Source organism: Castanea sativa, chromosome 7 (genome assembly GCF_040712315.1).
Source record: "Castanea sativa cultivar Marrone di Chiusa Pesio chromosome 7, ASM4071231v1".
NCBI classification, from domain to species: Eukaryota; Viridiplantae; Streptophyta; class Magnoliopsida; order Fagales; family Fagaceae; genus Castanea; species Castanea sativa.
Window position 1 is genome coordinate 11,077,762 of NC_134019.1, and position 19,434 is coordinate 11,097,195.

The 19,434-nt window shown below is 34.5% G+C and overlaps 2 pseudogenes; both read left to right on the forward strand.

Moving 5' to 3' along the window:
* The first annotated feature begins 10,614 nt into the window (after positions 1 to 10,614).
* LOC142644699 (antimicrobial ginkbilobin-2-like protein) lies at positions 10,615 to 11,551 on the forward strand (annotated as a pseudogene).
* Positions 11,552 to 17,196: 5,645 nt separating this feature from the next.
* On the forward strand, positions 17,197 to 17,933 carry LOC142642204 (antimicrobial ginkbilobin-2-like protein; annotated as a pseudogene).
* Positions 17,934 to 19,434: the final 1,501 nt, after the last annotated feature.

Sequence of the window (19,434 nt, forward strand, 5' to 3'; positions counted from 1 at the left end):
AGTTAGCAACACATTTATCAACTATTTGTTTCCTTAATGTGAGTTCATTCGTGTTTCCCACAATATCTTCTGGAGGATGGTTTAGCTTAATCCTAGAGGAATGACCTTTCTCCTCATGGGGTTTAGAATCTGGTGAAGTGGGTATATTTGCAGACTCTTCCAGGACACTGGGAGTACATGGAGTACTTAGAGATATTGGATCTTGTTCAATGATTTCTTGAACTTCCTCTGATTCAGGAGGAAGCATTTCTTTGGGAAGTTCCTCAAAGCTTTTCTCAGTACTGAAATCTGCAGACTCATCAATAACAACATTTACTGTCTCCATTACCTTCATGGTCCTTTTGTTGTATACCCGATAAGTCTTGCTTGTAGAGGAGTATCCCATAAATATTCCTTCATCATTTCTGGAGTCAAACTTTCCCACATTCTCTCTATCCTTAAGGATGAAGCAAGTACTTCCAAATATTCTGAAATACTTCACATTTGGCTTCCTCCCTTTTCATAACTCATATGGAGTCTTCTTAGTGCCGGGTCTGAAATACACCCTACTAACCATATGACATGCAGTGTTAACGACTTCTCCCCATAAGTTTCTGGCCACATCCTTATTGTGCAACATGGCCCTAATCATCTCTTGAATAACTCTGTTTTTCCTTTCTACTACACCATTCTACTGAGGACACTGGGAGTACATGGAGTACTTGGAGATATTGGATCTTGTTCAATGATTTCTTGAACTTCCTCTGATTCAGGAGGAAGCATTTCTTTGGGAAGTTCCTCAAAGCTTTTCTCAGTACTGAAATCTGCAGACTCATCAATAACAACATTTACTGTCTCCATTACCTTCATGGTCCTTTTGTTGTATACCCGATAAGTCTTGCTTGTAGAGGAGTATCCCATAAATATTCCTTCATCATTTCTGGAGTCAAACTTTCCCACATTCTCTCTATCCTTAAGGATGAAGCAAGTACTTCCAAATATTCTGAAATACTTCACATTTGGCTTCCTCCCTTTTCATAACTCATATGGAGTCTTCTTAGTGCCGGGTCTGAAATACACCCTACTAACCATATGACATGCAGTGTTAACGACTTCTCCCCATAAGTTTCTGGCCACATCCTTATTGTGCAACATGGCCCTAATCATCTCTTGAATAACTCTGTTTTTCCTTTCTACTACACCATTCTACTGAGGACACTGGGAGTACATGGAGTACTTGGAGATATTGGATCTTGTTCAATGATTTCTTGAACTTCCTCTGATTCAGGAGGAAGCATTTCTTTGGGAAGTTCCTCAAAGCTTTTCTCAGTACTGAAATCTGCAGACTCATCAATAACAACATTTACTGTCTCCATTACCTTCATGGTCCTTTTGTTGTATACCCGATAAGTCTTGCTTGTAGAGGAGTATCCCATAAATATTCCTTCATCATTTCTGGAGTCAAACTTTCCCACATTCTCTCTATCCTTAAGGATGAAGCAAGTACTTCCAAATATTCTGAAATACTTCACATTTGGCTTCCTCCCTTTTCATAACTCATATGGAGTCTTCTTAGTGCCGGGTCTGAAATACACCCTACTAACCATATGACATGCAGTGTTAACGACTTCTCTCCATAAGTTTCTGGCCACATCCTTATTGTGCAACATGGCCCTAATCATCTCTTGAATAACTCTGTTTTTCCTTTCTACTACACCATTCTATTGAGGACACTGGGAGTACATGGAGTACTTGGAGATATTGGATCTTGTTCAATGATTTCTTGAACTTCCTCTGATTCAGGAGGAAGCATTTCTTTGGGAAGTTCCTCAAAGCTTTTCTCAGTACTGAAATCTGCAGACTCATCAATAACAACATTTACTGTCTCCATTACCTTCATGGTCCTTTTGTTGTATACCCGATAAGTCTTGCTTGTAGAGGAGTATCCCATAAATATTCCTTCATCATTTCTGGAGTCAAACTTTCCCACATTCTCTCTATCCTTAAGGATGAAGCAAGTACTTCCAAATATTCTGAAATACTTCACATTTGGCTTCCTCTCTTTTCATAACTCATATGGAGTCTTCTTAGTGCCGGGTCTGAAATACACCCTACTAACCATATGACATGCAGTGTTAACGACTTCTCCCCATAAGTTTCTGGCCACATCCTTATTGTGCAACATGGCCCCAATCATCTCTTGAATAACTCTGTTTTTCCTTTCTACTACACCATTCTACTGAGGACACTGGGAGTACATGGAGTACTTGGAGATATTGGATCTTGTTCAATGATTTCTTGAACTTCCTCTGATTCAGGAGGAAGCATTTCTTTGGGAAGTTCCTCAAAGCTTTTCTCAGTACTGAAATCTGCAGACTCATCAATAACAACATTTACTGTCTCCATTACCTTCATGGTCCTTTTGTTGTATACCCGATAAGTCTTGCTTGTAGAGGAGTATCCCATAAATATTCCTTCATCATTTCTGGAGTCAAACTTTCCCACATTCTCTCTATCCTTAAGGATGAAGCAAGTACTTCCAAATATTCTGAAATACTTCACATTTGGCTTCCTCTCTTTTCATAACTCATATGGAGTCTTCTTAGTGCCGGGTCTGAAATACACCCTACTAACCATATGACATGCAGTGTTAATGACTTCTCCCCATAAGTTTCTGGCCACATCCTTATTGTGCAACATGGCCCTAACCATCTCTTGAATAACTCTGTTTTTCGTTTCTACTACACCATTCTACTGAGGAGTAATAGAAGCAGAGAATTCTTGGGATATACCTGATCTTGTACAAAAGAATTCCATATATGAGTTCTCGAATTCTTTACCATGGTCACTTCGAATTCGATCAATTTTCAGGTTCTTTTCATTATGCAGTCTTGTGCACAAAGCTTCAATGTGCTCTGGAGTATCGGGCTTGGATCGTGGGAGGATGACCCAAGTGTACCGAGTGAAGTCGTCTACCACAACCATGATGTATCTTTTACCACCAAGAGACTCGGTTCTAGTTGGACCTATAAGGTCCAAATGTAGAAGCTCCAATGGTCTAGATGTAGCTAATGTCTAAGTGCCTAGATGCTTAGCTTTCGTTTGTTTCCCAAACTGACATGGTCCACACACCACATTGCTCATTCTACTAAGTTTCGGTATCCCTAAAATTGATTCATGCTTAGATACAATAGAGAGATGTTTGTAACTAGCATGTCCCATCCGTTGATGCCATAAATTTTTATTTGGCAAACGAATGTTGTTGCACACAATATCAGCATCAGGAACCAATCCATAGCAGTTGTCTAGAGTGTGAACACCACTTATGAGTTTCTTTCCTGACTCATCCATGAAAAGACACTTTCCCTTGGAGAATAGTACCATGAAGTCTTGATCACATATTTGACTTATACTCAAAAGATTCACCCTTAGACCTTCTACATACAGAATATTTGCAATGTCTGGCAGTCTAGGTAGAGAGATAATTCCCTTCCCTTTAATCTATGATTTCCTCCCATCACCAAAAGTGACATTGCCACCGTTCTTAGACTCAAAAACCTTGAAGAGGGATTGGTCTCCAGTCATGTGTTTTGAGCAACCGCTATCAAGGTACCACAAGCAAGTGTCCATAACTTTAAATGTGGACTTCATTATAAAGCACACTTCATGCTTAGATGATAGATCAGTGGGAATGGTGCTTTCTCTCATCTGCCTCTTACGAGTTAAGCCTTTGATTTTTACTCTTCTCAGCTGAACTCCTGTGCACATTTTCATTTTGAGACAGTCTAGTTTTTTCTTGGTCACGCAGAGATCCTTTCCAATGATCATCATAAGAAAATTCAAATAACTTTTAAACTTGTATTTTCTGAAATGCTCAAACAGATAGAGATTAGAAAAACAAGATGTATTTGAAAACATAGATCTCTTTAAGCCAGTGACAACCATGACAACAAGGGTCAATGGATCACACACACAAGGATTAAACCCTAATCAGAGTGTGCTTGCTCTGATACCACTTGATAGGCTAAAAACGTATTGACCCCTTATGATGGATTAAGTTGATTAATTAATCAAATTAACATGCAAACGCGTGGTAGCATAAACAAATCACCAATAAACTAAAGTGCAGCGGAAAATAAATTTGACGCGGTGATTTGTTTACAAATGGGAAAAACCTCCAAGGCAAAAACCCCACTGGGTTATTTTAAGATCACCGCTCCCGATAATCCACTATTATCACAACAAACGGTTACAAGTAAAGGAATTCTAGTACCTTCTACCAACCTATAGTTGAACCCTTACCCCAATACCTAATTGGACTTGTTTTGTAGTGACAATCTCTCCTTTTCAATGCACGGCTCCTAGTACGTGACTAACCAATTGCGCGGATCCCAGTACGCGACTTCAATCACCAACTTAAGAAAGATGTTGGTTGCAAAGTTCTTTAGTTCATCCTCACAATGAAGAACAAGAAGATACTTGGTTACAAAACCCTTTGGTGCAAAGACACAGTAGCTTCTTTACAAAGAGATGAACTAGGGTAAACTTTGTCTCCGGTCACAAATTGCTTGAACAGACTTTGCTCAATGCTTGTGCAACTTGTGTCTACTTTTAAGGCCCTTAAAATAATCATTTTATATGTCTAGGGTTATGAGAAAAGAAGGCCCAAAGACATATCCACAGATTGGAATCAAAACAGATCTGAAAAACTATTTTTCTTGAACCTTGACAGCTAGAGGTGGCGAGATGCTGTTGAGCAGTTGTCGAGCCTTGGGGCTGAAACAGCTTTTTAAAGCTTAATAGATGTAGCTGTCGAGTTTTAATGATAGACACTTCTTCAATTTGTTTCTTGGACAGACTTGCATGGCTATAACACTTGATCTTGAAACTTTGTTTCTTGACGCATTAAACACATCCTAGATTTACCAAATTACAAGTAAAGTGCATTTTGTCAAAGGATTGGCCAATTACATAAAAGAATGACATATGTTCTTAACAAGTGAACCACATATGTCTTAACAAAAGTGATGTTAATGGTGGATCCAAATTAGAACCAATAATAGCTTGCCACCTATAATTTATTGTGAAAATATTGTGCACATAGCATTACTTAGTTTACATATTTAAAGTATGTGAAAATATTCCCTCCTAGGATTCAAAATTGATGAGAGTTCATATCCTAGGTGGCAATATTAAATGAAAATATTGTAAAATTATTGCCACCTAGAATTTATTACTTATATATTTCTATTTAATTATAGAAAAAATAAACCACCTTAAATTATTCAAAATAAATAAATATTTGAATTTGTGCTATTGCCTTTTTTTTTCTTTGTATTTTTTTAGAATTTGAGTACTCTATTGTCATTTTTTAAGGGAAAAATGCAAAACTCACTCTCTAAGTTTTACCATAATTTATTACAGTTTTCGTATTGCATTCAATTCAGTCCTTTAACTTTCAACTTTAATCAATTTATTACTTTCGTAAATATCTGTCAAAGTTGCATATCTGTCAAAGTTGCATTGTTAGTGCTTTAAATACGACATAGTTTCATCTTTTGTTGAGTTTCTTTACAAGTTTCTGAAGAACTTGAGAAGACAGAGTACGGATGGGACCATCTTGCCTCAGTAACCACCACTCATCCACTACACCTATATCGGTGATCGGATATATCATCCAATTACTTAAACACTAAAAAAATTACCATTCTCTCTTTCTCTCTCTCTCAAAATTTCTTCTCTATTAACTTTTGATTTGATTTCAAAGCCAAAGAGCTCTCTCTCTCTCTCTCCCTGATTTTTTTTTTTTTTGGTTCTGCTAAGTTTCAATTTGAGTTTCAATCCAACTCTAACTTTGCCTTTTATTTTTTCGAAAAAAGTTTAAAATAAATGTTTTGAATGTTGTAAATAAATAAAAAAAGAGTCAAAACTATGTAGTTTTGGTACTTAACGGTAGAGAAACTAACAGACATTAATAGGACGTCTTGATTGATAATTTTTGAAAGTTAGAGGACTAAATTGAACGTAAGTAAAATTAGTAGAACTTAGAGGGTGGGTTTTGCATTTTTGCCTTATTTTATATACTCTCATGTGTCTTTTCGTTTCATATTACCCACGAGATTTTTCAACTTATGGCGTCCGCTTTTGATGATTGTTTACTTTATTATCGAATCAAGATACTAATTGGTTTTTGGTATAGGAATATTGAACCCCAGATCTCTTATTCATTTCATATCACCCATGAGATTCTTGAGTTTAACATATCATTAATTATTTAGTGTTTTTTTTTTAAAAATTTTTTAATTATTTTTATAGAGTTTTAACCTATGACGTTTGCTTATGGTCATTGTGCAATTTATCATTAGACTAAGACACTAATTGGTTTTTGCTGTAGGCGGGGATCGAATCTAAGATCTCTTATTCAATTAACAGAGACTTTACCAATTGAGCTAACTGAAACTCATTAATTACTTAGTTAAACGTAATAATACTAATATAATTTTCCATTATTTAATTTTTTTTCACTTTCATTAAATAAAAAATCATTTACAAACTTTTATATGTATATTAAAGGTTGACCTATCTTGACGTTTTCCAAACTTATATCACCCTTCCCCAATTTCCTTATATCTCTTAGTTTTGGATTTTTTTTTAATCTTCATCTTCTTTTAGGTATCTTCATAATACTTAGGAGCAGTTTGTTTTCCAGTGGCAGGAAGCAAAAGTTGTTGGCAATGAAGCACAAGCAAAGATACGAGCACAGGTATGACATAGCGACATGCCAATTTTTGAAACATTAGGATATGGGTATGGCGAAGAATATTAATTAATAATTTAGTATATATTTATGTTTATATTTAAATATTGTTAAGAATTTATTTTTTTCCTATAATGTTACATATATCTATTGAAGAGCAATAAAGAATAATAATGTGAATTTATGACTTCTAAATATTTAGGAATAAATGTTTAGGTTCTAATTTTATGTAAGTTGGCAAACCGAGTACAAAAACATGTCTAGTTTAAGATATTCATGTCTTAGAACAAGTGTTAGACATTGCATGAGTTCAAGTCAAGATTCAAGAACAATCAAGCTGCAAAAAGAAGAATTCAGAAACTACAAGGCTCGATCGATTGAGAGATAGGCTTGATTGACCGAAAACTGTTTTTTGCAGATTTTAAATCAAGCTCGAATGCCCACAAAATGTTTAGGGTTTAAGTCCAACATTACTAGGTATAAAAGGAAAACCCTAAATCACATTTTAGAAGCCCTAGAGAGTCTTGTGAGTTACTCTTGTGAGATTTGAGAGGTTTTGTAACCTTCTAACTCAACAAGCATCTACCGGAAAGAAGATCCATATACAAGAATCGGTGGAGATAAATTATTGCATACAAGATTAACTAGTATTGATGGTCTAAAGCTTTGAGTGGGATCTTAAAGTCACAAAAGAGGGTGTTTGTGTGCGACAAATTCAGATATAAGAGTTTGTAGATTCAGAGCTGTGTATGGTCACTTGAGTAAGTACTACAAGAAGTAGCATTAGATTTAGGGAAAAATATATTGTAAAACCTCTTTTCTATATAGTGAATTTGTTGCCTTGAGGATAGTTTAGATTAACTTTTCCCCTGGTTTTTTACCATAAAATTAGGCAGTTTCATTGGTTTTTCTAGATCATCATATCGCTTGTCTTCTTTATTTTTCCATTCTTAGTGATATGATTGTTTATATTTAACCTAGATATGAATAATCAACCTAAGTAACAACTTAGTTAATATATTAGGTTAAACAATCTGAGTTTACGAGAATAAACTAACATGACTAATATATGATGTTTAGAAATTAGAATATACCATTGTGCACTATTGGTGCGATAGTTACCCTATAAGTATAAGTGCTTGTGAGGTGTGGAGGGGGGGGGGGAGGAGCAAGGGTTGGGGTTTATACACATATTCACTTAGACTAGGCTAAAGTATAATTTTTATCTTGTATAAAAAAAAGAAAAAAAAAAGAAATTAAAATACAAACCAAAAGAATATGATCTAAAAGAGTAAATAAAGAAAACTATATAAATATTCAAGATTAAAACTAAAAAGAAATAAAAGATACATGTCTCTCCCTGTCCCACAATTTTTTTCAAAAAAAAGAAAAGAAGAAGATGTATCTGGGACACAGGTACAAATGTGTCCTAGGCATGAAGTATCTGTGCTTTATAGATTATTGGGTTAAGATGTATTGTGAGTCTTTTCAAGCATCCAGATTGGGTTTTTTTTTTTTTTTGGTGTGTGTGCGTGCGCGCGCGCTGAAAGCATCCAGATTGGTTTGTGCATTCTTTGTTTTGTTTCTATATGTTTATTGACATTAATGTGAATGGACCGTATGTTAGTTGCCCTCAATCTCAATAGACTATATTGTCATGACAAAAAAAGAAATGGTTTTGAGTTAAGATTTTGATTTTTTTCCCCAATTTCTTGGAGATAATCTAGTTCGACTTATTCTTTCTGGATTCAATATATTTGAATTTTGACGAATGATCCGAAAAAAAGTTCTATTAAATTAAATCAAGTGCAGCTTTTGGGTCAAAGCCGAGGCCATTACATTGATTGTTGCTTTGCTCTTAAGTCTTAAGCAAGCCATACAAAGACTTGAACGACAAGGTCATTGCTCGACCCCCTCCAACTATCCCAAACATAGCCAACAATCTAGTACCAAATCATGCTGCCATCCAAGGACGAACAATCAACTGCTTTTTTGAAGACAACAGTCCAACAAGCCTGCCATCTTGATTCATGGAGTACCAATTTACTATGTCCTAACATGGGACGACATTATGGGCAATTGCTACCACCTATAAAGCCCAAACAAAACATTTGGGAATAGGAAGAAGAACCTACCCAATCTAAGCCTAGCAAATCTCTTCCTACACAACCAAACCCAACCCATCTAAACACTTGAACCCACAAAAACAATTCACCTTAAATAAAGAAGCTCACCGATTCTAAACAGTTACTATCAAGCCCAATCAGTCATCCAACCCACTATAAGTGGTGACCCACATTATTCAAGGAGCTCGCCACAATAAATGCAATGATATGAGGAAAACACTAGTCATATTTGCATACTTACAACCCAAAAGTGTTAGTTAAGTTGCAATTTGGCTTTTCGTAGTCACTTATAAATCTAATATTTAGTTGGTAAACATCTACGCTCCAACAATCCAATCCAATTTAATCTGTATAATTTAGAGGATTCTAATCTCCCTTACTTAAAATCCTAACGTCCTCATCATGGTTCACATTGTGCAGTAGTACTCTTGAGTCACATGATGTTACTAGATTGGCTTCGATACCATTTATAACGATTTAAGAAAAATTGCTAATTATATTTGTGTAATATCCCAAAAGGACTAGTCTAGTTGCAATTGAGATTTCTTATAATCACTTATAAACCCAAAATCTACTTAGTAAACACCTAATGAGAATTCAATTTAACAAGGAATTGTTGATCAAAACTTAAGGCAATGAGGGAAGTTTAGATTGGCCTTCACTGAGTGTTGATCGAAACTTCCCCCAAAATAGGAATTGTTTTAAAAATTGGATTGGACTAGCCAATTTAACTTAGAATCGGATTCTCAACTGATTTGGTAAAAACCATAAAAATGATGGTAAAACGGCCAATTCAACCTGGTAAAACTTGAGAACAAAACACCTTTTTTGGTTTTTTGACCAATCCGATTTTAAAATCATGAAAATAGGATTTTTGTTATTGTTGCATTTCTTGCTTTTTCTTGTGTTCCTAACAGAAGAGTTGTCTTTGAAAAGACAAATTTATATGGATGCTTTTTGTGGTATAAGTCCTCTAAAATGTTGCTTTTGCTATTACTAGCTATTAGAAACTGAAGCAATCGCCTTCCCCTTATTTCCTAAAAATTCTGCAGGAAACTTGTTTTTGCAACTATCTCAGTCGAGCAGGCTACATTTTGATTTTGATCTAACAATTCGATTTCTTGAATAGCACTCACATTGCACAGTAACTTTACTCGAGAGGGCCTTAAGCTTGGTCGAATGTGACACTAATTCTTTTTACTTTTTTAAAAAAAATATTTTTTTCTTCATCCTCTTACTTACCTTCTATGTAAGATCATTCACATATCACAATCAACAATCTACGTATATATTCGCAAATATAAAACAATAGTCTAAAAGTTCTGGTTGGACCGTGTCTATACTTTTTTGATTAATTTCATCGTGATCAACACAAAAATTAAATTCTCTCAGTAAATCTTATACCTTGAACTGATCAGAAATTCAGAATGGTTCAAGGGGTACCTTCTAGTTTATAATATGCTTTTAAAACTTTCTTTTTTATTATTCTAATGATGTTGTCATCTTGATCTACAATGCATTGCATTTCAATATTATCAGGGTTGACGAAGTGAACTTTCATTTTTTTAATGGATAACTTGATTAAAATGCAGTATTAGCGTACCCATTATTGACTTTAGAAGAGGAGAAGAATAGTGCAGCCCAGTTTTGACGATTTCTTGTCAACTCGAACAATGATTAGGAAGAAATAGTCGGCTGAGATTTACTATAAATAAGTGCCGCATGGTCCATAGCTTAAACCCATCATCCTCTCATTTCCTTCTGAAAATGTCTTCCTTTCATTTCACCTTCTCAATCTACCTGCTAACCTTTGCTCTCTTTCTCCAAACTATTTTTGGAGACATCCCTCTCTACAATATCTGTTCAAGCTCTGAGAACTTCACTTCCAATGACCAATATGAATCAAACCTAAGAAAGCTCTTAGGTAATCTTAACTACCAAACCCCTTCCCTTGGTTTTGGTCTTGGTTCAGTGGGTTGGTACCAGTACCAAACTTATGGGATTGCTCTTTGTCGTGGAGACGTTGCAGCCGCAGACTGCAAGGCGTGCGTTAATGATGCCAGCAATGAAATTCACCAACTTTGCCCAACTTTGCCCATATGATAAAGGTGCGATTATATGGTACGATAATTGTCTTTTGAAGTACTCAAACAAGGATTTCTTGGGTCAAATTGATAATGAAAACTGGTTCTTCATGTCGAATGTGCAAAATGTGAGTGAGCCAACTATATTTAACCAGAAGACTAGGGAGTTATTGAGTCAATTAGCCAAGGATGCATCTTTCACCACAAAAAAGTATGCAGTTGGAGAGCTAGAGCTGGGAAAATCAACCAAACTCTATGGCTTGGTTCAATGCACATGGGACCTTTCTACCATTGAATGTTTGCAGTGTCTTGATGATGCAATTGGTCAACTTCCTAGTTGTTGTGAAGGGAAAGAAGGAGGGAGAGTTATTGGTGGGAGTTGCAACATAAGATATGAGATTTACCCGTTTGTTAGTGCGTAATTATAATTCAAGTTCTCTAGATTTCAGGAGCGAGTTTATAATTATTTACTTTTGGAGGGATACTAGGGAATAATGCTATGTAATTCTTTATTTCTGTTGAACCAATGTATTTGTAAAATTCATTGCCAATAAAATGTATTTATTTTAGTTCTCTTTTGTCTGTTGTGAAGTAACCTGTTTATACAAGACAAAATCTTTTTTGAATTGACATGTTTATACAAGATTAAAGAAGGTAGAGAAGAGAAATCAAGTGATAGTGAGTTTTAATCTCCATATTTTATTTAGTTAGTGGATGATGTGATAGTTTCTCATTAAAATAAAAGGAAATTCAAGTCTAAAAAGTACTGAAAGTAAGCTAAACTCACTTACGTTCACAGAAGTGAATCCCTAATTAGAGAAAATGAGATTACAACAGTTTTTATTTTTTATTTTTTATCATATATAATACCTAATAAAAATTTCCCTAAAGAGAGTTGTATGGTTCACTCCGTTCCATTCTGCTGGTTATGCTCCATTCCACTAGGTTCATTCCACTTCACTATGCCCACAAGGCCCCAACTTAGTGGCTAATAAAAAATATAAGCGAACTACAACAATCTCCACCTTGGCGAATATTCAGTCCCAAAGAAAATGTTTCCTTGCTTTGCCTCCAGCTCCAACAACTAATAATAGGTTGGGATATGTCATCATTTATGAACATGAATAAACATTGGTTAAGTCCAACAAATACTTGGCTGCGTTGTTAGGCTTCATCAACGTATTGGCTGTATTATCTCAAGTATGAATCTTCTAAAAAATAATGTCTTTGGTAACAATAAATTCTCTTATCTTCTTGAATCTCACATCATATGCTTTGTCCTAACACGATAAACCTAGTGCTTTTTAACTTTGATTGTTACAATGCAATTGAACTTCTCATTACTTTAAACCGACCTCTTTGACTAGCCCATTTAATCCCACTGCTCTCTGATTGGGTTTGCAATTATGTACTTAATGACAGTGCTCACTAATCGAAATCCGGCCTATAGTGCAAACCATTACACGCACTAAAGATGCCAATGCACTAGCATATGGTTCCTTTGACGTGTCTTCATATTCTTTTCTCATTCTTCAGGCACCGACTATTAGATAATTTGAAATGGTTAACCAATGGTCTCTGCTTGGATTTGCAATGTACTTGATGATAATGCTCTGCTCACTGATCGAAATCTGGCCTAGACTGCAAATCATTGCATGCACTAAAGATGCCACTGCACCTCTTAAAAAAACGCGATAAGTACAAGACAAATTTTATTGGAGCAGTGTTTGCAGAAACTGAAGAAGCTGGGATAGGTGTGGTGATCAAAACTCTAGAGGTGAGGTAATGGTTGCACTCTCTGAAAAAATTCCCAACCCCTCTTCGATGGTTTTTGGGAAATGATAGTGGCCAGACATGCAGCCCTCTTCATTGAGGAAGTTGGTTTGGATAATTCTAGTTTGGAAGGAGATTCTAAAAATAATCATCAATGCTCTTAGTCTCTGAAGAATGGTGATATGTTCAACTCTTGCATTTAGTCACTTATTAAAATACACTTTGCTTTACGGGAACTTTCTATAGAGTCGGTCATTCTCTCATACCTTTAGATAAGGCAATGTAACATTGTCAATTTTGTTAACGCTGATTAACGAGCTATTTGAATAAATTAAGGTTCCGACGTTTTTTCCCTAAAAATAAAAATTCTTGTGAAAAAAATTAAATACAAAATAAAAGGAAAAAGGGCCGGGGTAAATTACTGCTTATGTGAAAAATAGTTTCAATTTGAATTTCTAAGAAAATTTAATAGAGAGTATTATCAAAAACACAAATAAGATATATTATCCTCACATTCTGAGAACCATCGTCGGTATGCATGGAGAAGGACTAACTTCATTTAAAAACAAATAAAAAATAAAATCCCATTATTTACTATTGACTCCCCACACACAAGAAATAGATTTATGTAAACTTTTTAAATTATTATTATTATTTATTTATTTATTTATTTTTTTTCTGGTAAACACAAGTTTAGGTGAAGCGGGACTCAAACTTAAACTTTGTTGGGCGCAGTGTCCAAGTCTTACCAAGTTTGAATTAAAAGAAGAAAAAGCATATTAAGGTTCAAGTATGAATTGGTGAAGTTTAAGAGGAGAGAGAGAGAGAGAGAGAGAGAGAGAGAGAGAGAGTTTTGGGAAATGGAGGAGTGGATGCAATTGCTGAAATTATGGAGAGACGACTTAAAGTAGCTATTGGATCTTAAAAAATAATTAAAATTAAAACAAAAATTGAGTAGCCAAATCCTGAAATTGAAAAAGAGGGAAAGCGAAAAATGTAATGGCAAGTGGAGGAGTGAATGTAAAGTTTAAAATCAATTACCCAAATTGATTAATTAATCAAATTATTTATAAGTCCAATCTAATATGTGATGGGTACAACCATTTCACAAAAACTAAATGCGTGGAAAAATAAATTTCAACATAAGATATATGGTCACTATAGGGAAAATGACCTTGATGGGAAAAGCCCCAATGGGTGGTTTGCAGGTTGCCACCAATTTGAAGAATTCACTATAAAAGATTATAGTTATAAGTACGAGGAATACACTCGATCTCAAAGTACTTACCTATAGTAAAACCTACTAATGCTATGCAAGTGTAGCTCTAACTTGGTTGGTCTACTCTTCCAAATGAATCTCTTCGGTGCACAGAATAACGGATACCCAATTTGTGACTAACTTCATAAAATCATTCTTTGATTTTTAAAGGTAGAGAGTGCAACTATCTTGGCTAGAACACTATGAACTTCGCATGCAGCTCCGAAAACTTCGCTTGGTGCAAACCTGGGGCACACAAGATTGCAACTGGTTCTTATGTGAAGAGTGCTCCAGATCTGAAAATTCAAAAATCCCGAAACTCGATTGATTGCATGGTAACAAACTAGTGTTGAAGTTTAAAATTAATTCCTTGATCAATCGGCTGGTGTTGAGTTAGTGTCAAGACAATACTTAATGAAACTAAAAACTAAGACTCAGACACATTAAAAATGCAATTTGACTTGGATTTGCAAACACATACATATTTGACCCAACAAAATCCTTTTGCTAAAGTTTTAAAAGAATCTCAATCAATTCTAAACTTAAACCAACTCAAATTTTTTAATGTTAACACTTTGTCTGCCACTTATTAGATTCTTTTAAGTATAATGAAATTGATGTATACTTTATTAAGTTTTTAAAGATAAAATTGTGACTTTCAACATTTGAGAAACAAAAATCAAAGTTGGACAAAATTTTAATGACTGTAAGTAAATTTCAACAAGCGATATGGTCACGATGGGAAAAGACCAATTATAAAATATTGAGATTACAAGTATAAGTAATATAACCAATCCTAAAAAACTTACCTACCAAAGAACCTATTAATGCTATTTAAGCCCAGCACCAACCCGGTGGGACTACTCTTCCAAGTGAATGTCTTTGGATACCCAATCCTTGACTTACTTCACACAATCATTCTTTTTTTTTCTTTTTTGAAGGTAAAGGGTGCAGAAATCTTGACTGGAACATTATGAACTTCGTAGCTTTGGAAACTTAGCTTGGTGCAAAACTTGAGGCGCTCAAGATTGCAGTTGGTTCTTCGATGAAAAGTGCTCTAAAAATGAAAATTTTTCTTTATGTCACAGCAGAGTTCTCTTGGATCTCTAATTATGAAGGCTCAGAAAAGTAACTTTAAAGTTGTTCTAGAACCCTAACGCACGATTGCAGCTGGTTCTTTGATCGATGGGCTAATGTTGGAATAGCATAAACTTTACCATGTTGAGCACATGCTTGATTTGTTTTTTGTGTCTTCAAATGTAGTTCTTCAATATACTTAAGGACACTAAAAACTAAAACTCAAATACGTTAAAAATGTGTTTTAACTCAGATTTGCCAATACATACATATTTGACCTTAACAAAATCAATTTGCTGAAGTTTTAACAGAATCTCAATCAATATTAAACTTAAGAGAGATGCTACGTTTACAACATTTTCACAACAAATTCTAATTCTCAAGTTGTTAAAGGTTTTTAATTTGAATTTACAACCGAAATTACTTTGTTGTCCACTAATTATAACAAGTAACAACCTGTCATATAAGATTTGTTATGAAAATGTTGTAAAAATGCTGCGGACATAACATTTCTATAAATTTAAACCAACTCATGCTATTTCATGCCAACACTTCATCTTTGCCACTAACACGATTCTGTCAAGTAAAATGAAATAGATGTATACTTTGTTAGGGTCATATTTTACTATGTAATTGGCTAATTCTTTGATAATATACACTTTACTTGTAATTGGGTAGATCTAAGTGGGGTTTAATGTATCAAGAAGTATGTTGCTCAAACATATGAAGTGGTATCTTTAAAATCATGAAAATTGATTCAAGAAACAAGTGAAGAAAAACTGATTCATTAAGTCTCAATAGAAACTTGACAGATACTGCTATTGAGGTTAAATGAAGAAGCTTGACACAAGCTCGAATTATCGAGAATTATGATTTCAGAATTCCAAATCTGAAATCTAGCCTAGGTTGATGTATTTGTTTTGAGATCATTTTCTCACAACCCTAGACATATATAAGGCTTATTTTAAGAACCGTTATACACAAATACAAAGACCAAGAGTTTAGTTTTCTTTGTGAGAAGTTACTACGTTTGTACGCTATAGGGTTTTGAAACCAAATGCTTCCTGATCTTCGTCATTTATGAAGTGAAGAACTTTGCAGCCAACAACAATCATTCAAGTTGCTGGAGTTAGTCATGTACTAGGATCCGTGCAAAAGAGTTAGTCACAGATTAAAGATTTATGCAACAAATGAAAGAAGGTTACTATTAGATCAAGTCTAATTGGGTATTGGAGTGAAGGTTCAACTGTAGGTTGATATTTTGGGATAGACCAGAATAGTGGTAAGGTTCTTCATACTTGTAACCGCTTGATTATTAATTAGTGAATTTTTAAAAGTGGCAACTTAAGTTCACCTGGTGAGATTTTTGCCTTGCGAAATGTTTTCTCCATTTGTTAAAAAATTACTGTGTAGATTTAATTTCCCTTGCATTTATTTTTTTTGGTGTTTTGTTAGTGCCTCTCTGATTTGCATGTAATTTAATCTAATTAATCAACTTGAGTAATTGACTTAATTAACCAAGAGCCAAACTATCTTAACCCATCATAATTTCTTAAAGTTTTTAAAGATAAAATTGTAACTTTCAACATTTAAGAAACGAAAATCAAAGTTGGACAAAATATTAATGACCCTAAGTAAATTTCTACCTTCTTCCTTTTTTTTTTTCCCCTAAAATCAATCGGCCTCCACAACTTCCTACGTTTTATTTTTATGAAATTACTTAATACATAATTTCTTGATTCGTGATTAGGTGAATAAACTTAAAAAATAAAAAATGAAAAATAAATCTAATGACACATTAACTTTCAAGTTCGTTCATTCATAATATAATATTCTAGCGACTTTGTCACCGTCTACTTTTGATTGGAATTCAATATTATCAGGGTTGAGTATTGTACAATTTCTTTTTTTTTTTCCCCTAACTTGATCAAAATGTAGCTCTAGTTCCTAATTTTTTGACCTTTGCAAGTAGCGCAGCCCACATTGTCAATTTCTTGTCAATTTCAACAATGATATGGAAGATGTAGTCAGCCCCCCTTTTAACTTTTCTAGATAGGTTGAAGCTGAGATTTACTATAAATAAGTGCTCCATTGTCCATAGTCCATACTTTAAACCCATCATCCTTTCATTTCCTTCTGAAAATGTCTTCCTCACAGTTCACCTTCTCAATCTACCTTCCAACCTTTGCTCTCTTTCTCCAAACCATTTTTGGAGCCAGCCTTCTCTACAATATTTGTTCAAGCTCTGAGAACTTCACCACCAATGATCAATATGAATCAAACCTAAGAATGCTCTTAGTTAACCTTAACTACCAAGCCCCTCCTCTTGGTTTTGGTCTTGGTTCAGTAGGTCGGTACCCATACCAAACTTAATTATGGGCTTGCTCTTTGTCGTGGAGACGTTGCTACCACAGACTGCAAGGCGTGTGTAAATGAGGCTAGCAACGAAATTCACAAACTTTGCCCATATGATGAGGGTGCAATTATATGGTACGATGATTGTCTTTTGAAGTACTCGAACAAGGATTTCTTGGATCAAATTGATAACGAAAACTGGTTCTCCATCTTGAATGTGCAAAATGCGAGTGAGCCAACAATATTTAACCAAAAGACTACTAAGGAGTTATTGAGGCAACTAGCCAAGGATGCATCGTTCACCGCAAAAAAGTATGCAGTTGGAGAGCTAAAGCTGGGAGAATCAGCCAAACTGTATGGCTTGGCTCAATGCACATGGGACCTTTCTACCATTGAATGTTTGCAGTGTCTTGATGATGCAATTGGTCAACTTCCTAGTTGTTGTGATGGGGAAGGAGGGAGAGTTGTTGGTGGGAGTTGCAACATATATAAGATATGAGATTTGCCGATTTGTCAGTGCTTAATTCGATTTCGGGAGCATGTTTATGATTCTCACTTTTCGTGGGATAGTAGTAGCTAGGGAATAATGTTTTTATAATGTTCAATAATTCTTTATTTCTATGGTTTTCTAGCAAATAATTGTAAACCTATTTAATTATAAAATTCATTGTAAATAGTTTTTATTTGTTATGGTTTTCTTTATTTTTGCCATTTCATTATACAAATGGCAACTTCATTTGTAAATCTCTCCATCTTGAGTAGTAGTGAAGCCAGAAATCTCTCCATCTTGTAAATCTCTCCATCTTTATTTTTGTAAAATTCCAAGATTACATTCTAAGAAAACAATGTCTATTTGCTTAGGTTCACTTCTTGAGCCTTTACAAGGGTTCAATGAAGTGTAACTTCTAAATCTTAAACATTTTTTCTTTAAAATATGCATGAATTGTGAATGATTTTTCTATAAATTATTCACAATTTAAAACATTAATATTAAATTTTGTAAACTAGTTATTTAATATGAACAGACAAACAATTAAACAAATTTCTAAACCAAATATAAATATATTATGGAGCACTATTACATATTTATATATTTATAATATTCACTTTGCAGTTTGCACAACACATACATTCACCCATTACTCAACAAAACAACAATAATAGGTCACCGACACGGTAATATATAAACAAAAATGTAAAGAAATTACAGCACCCACAAGATTTACCTCTTTTTTTTATTTTTTATTTTATATATATATATATATATATATATATTGAAAATCGGCATCCCCACAAATATAACTCAACCATGTTTAAATTACTAAAGTATAGCAAATCAGCAATACAGCTGTATATCACACAATATAACAAAACAGTAAACAAAGTACATAGTTTAGTATGAGGCTTTACTATTTTTGGTTGGAGGTGGAATAGAGAGAAAGAAAAGAAACTAGAGAAAATATGAGAGAAAATAGTAATTGGTGTTGTTTGGTAAGGAGAGAGAGGATGAAAAATTGTTGGTGGAGTTTAGGTATTGAAAAAGTCTGGTGGCACAACAAAAGACACAATTTGTGTCACAACTTGCCCATGTGGCGAGTTGTGGTTGGTGGAGGGTGATGGTGGGTCCATGTGAGGATATCCCTCCACCAACCACAACTCGCCATATGGGTGAGCTGTGCAGTTTTGCCTTTTGTTGTGACACTAGAACTGCTTTTAGGAATTTTCTCCCCTAATCTACCAAAATATAATCTCTTCAAATGGGAAGAAAATGGGGCCGAAAATTGGACTAGTAATTTGGACAAAAAGTCCCTCATTGCAATGCTCTTCTCCTTACTTTATTTTTTTTGGTTGTCTTTTTCTTCTGTATTTTCTAATTTTCTTTACTATTCAAAGTTTCACTAACTTCACTGTGCAACGTTCTTATTAATTTCCCAATCAACTTCACTTCTAACTTCTCAAGGTCTCATTTGTTTTTTATTATCCATTTTATTAATTTTTTCTTTTTTCCCTCATTTTTTAATGGTT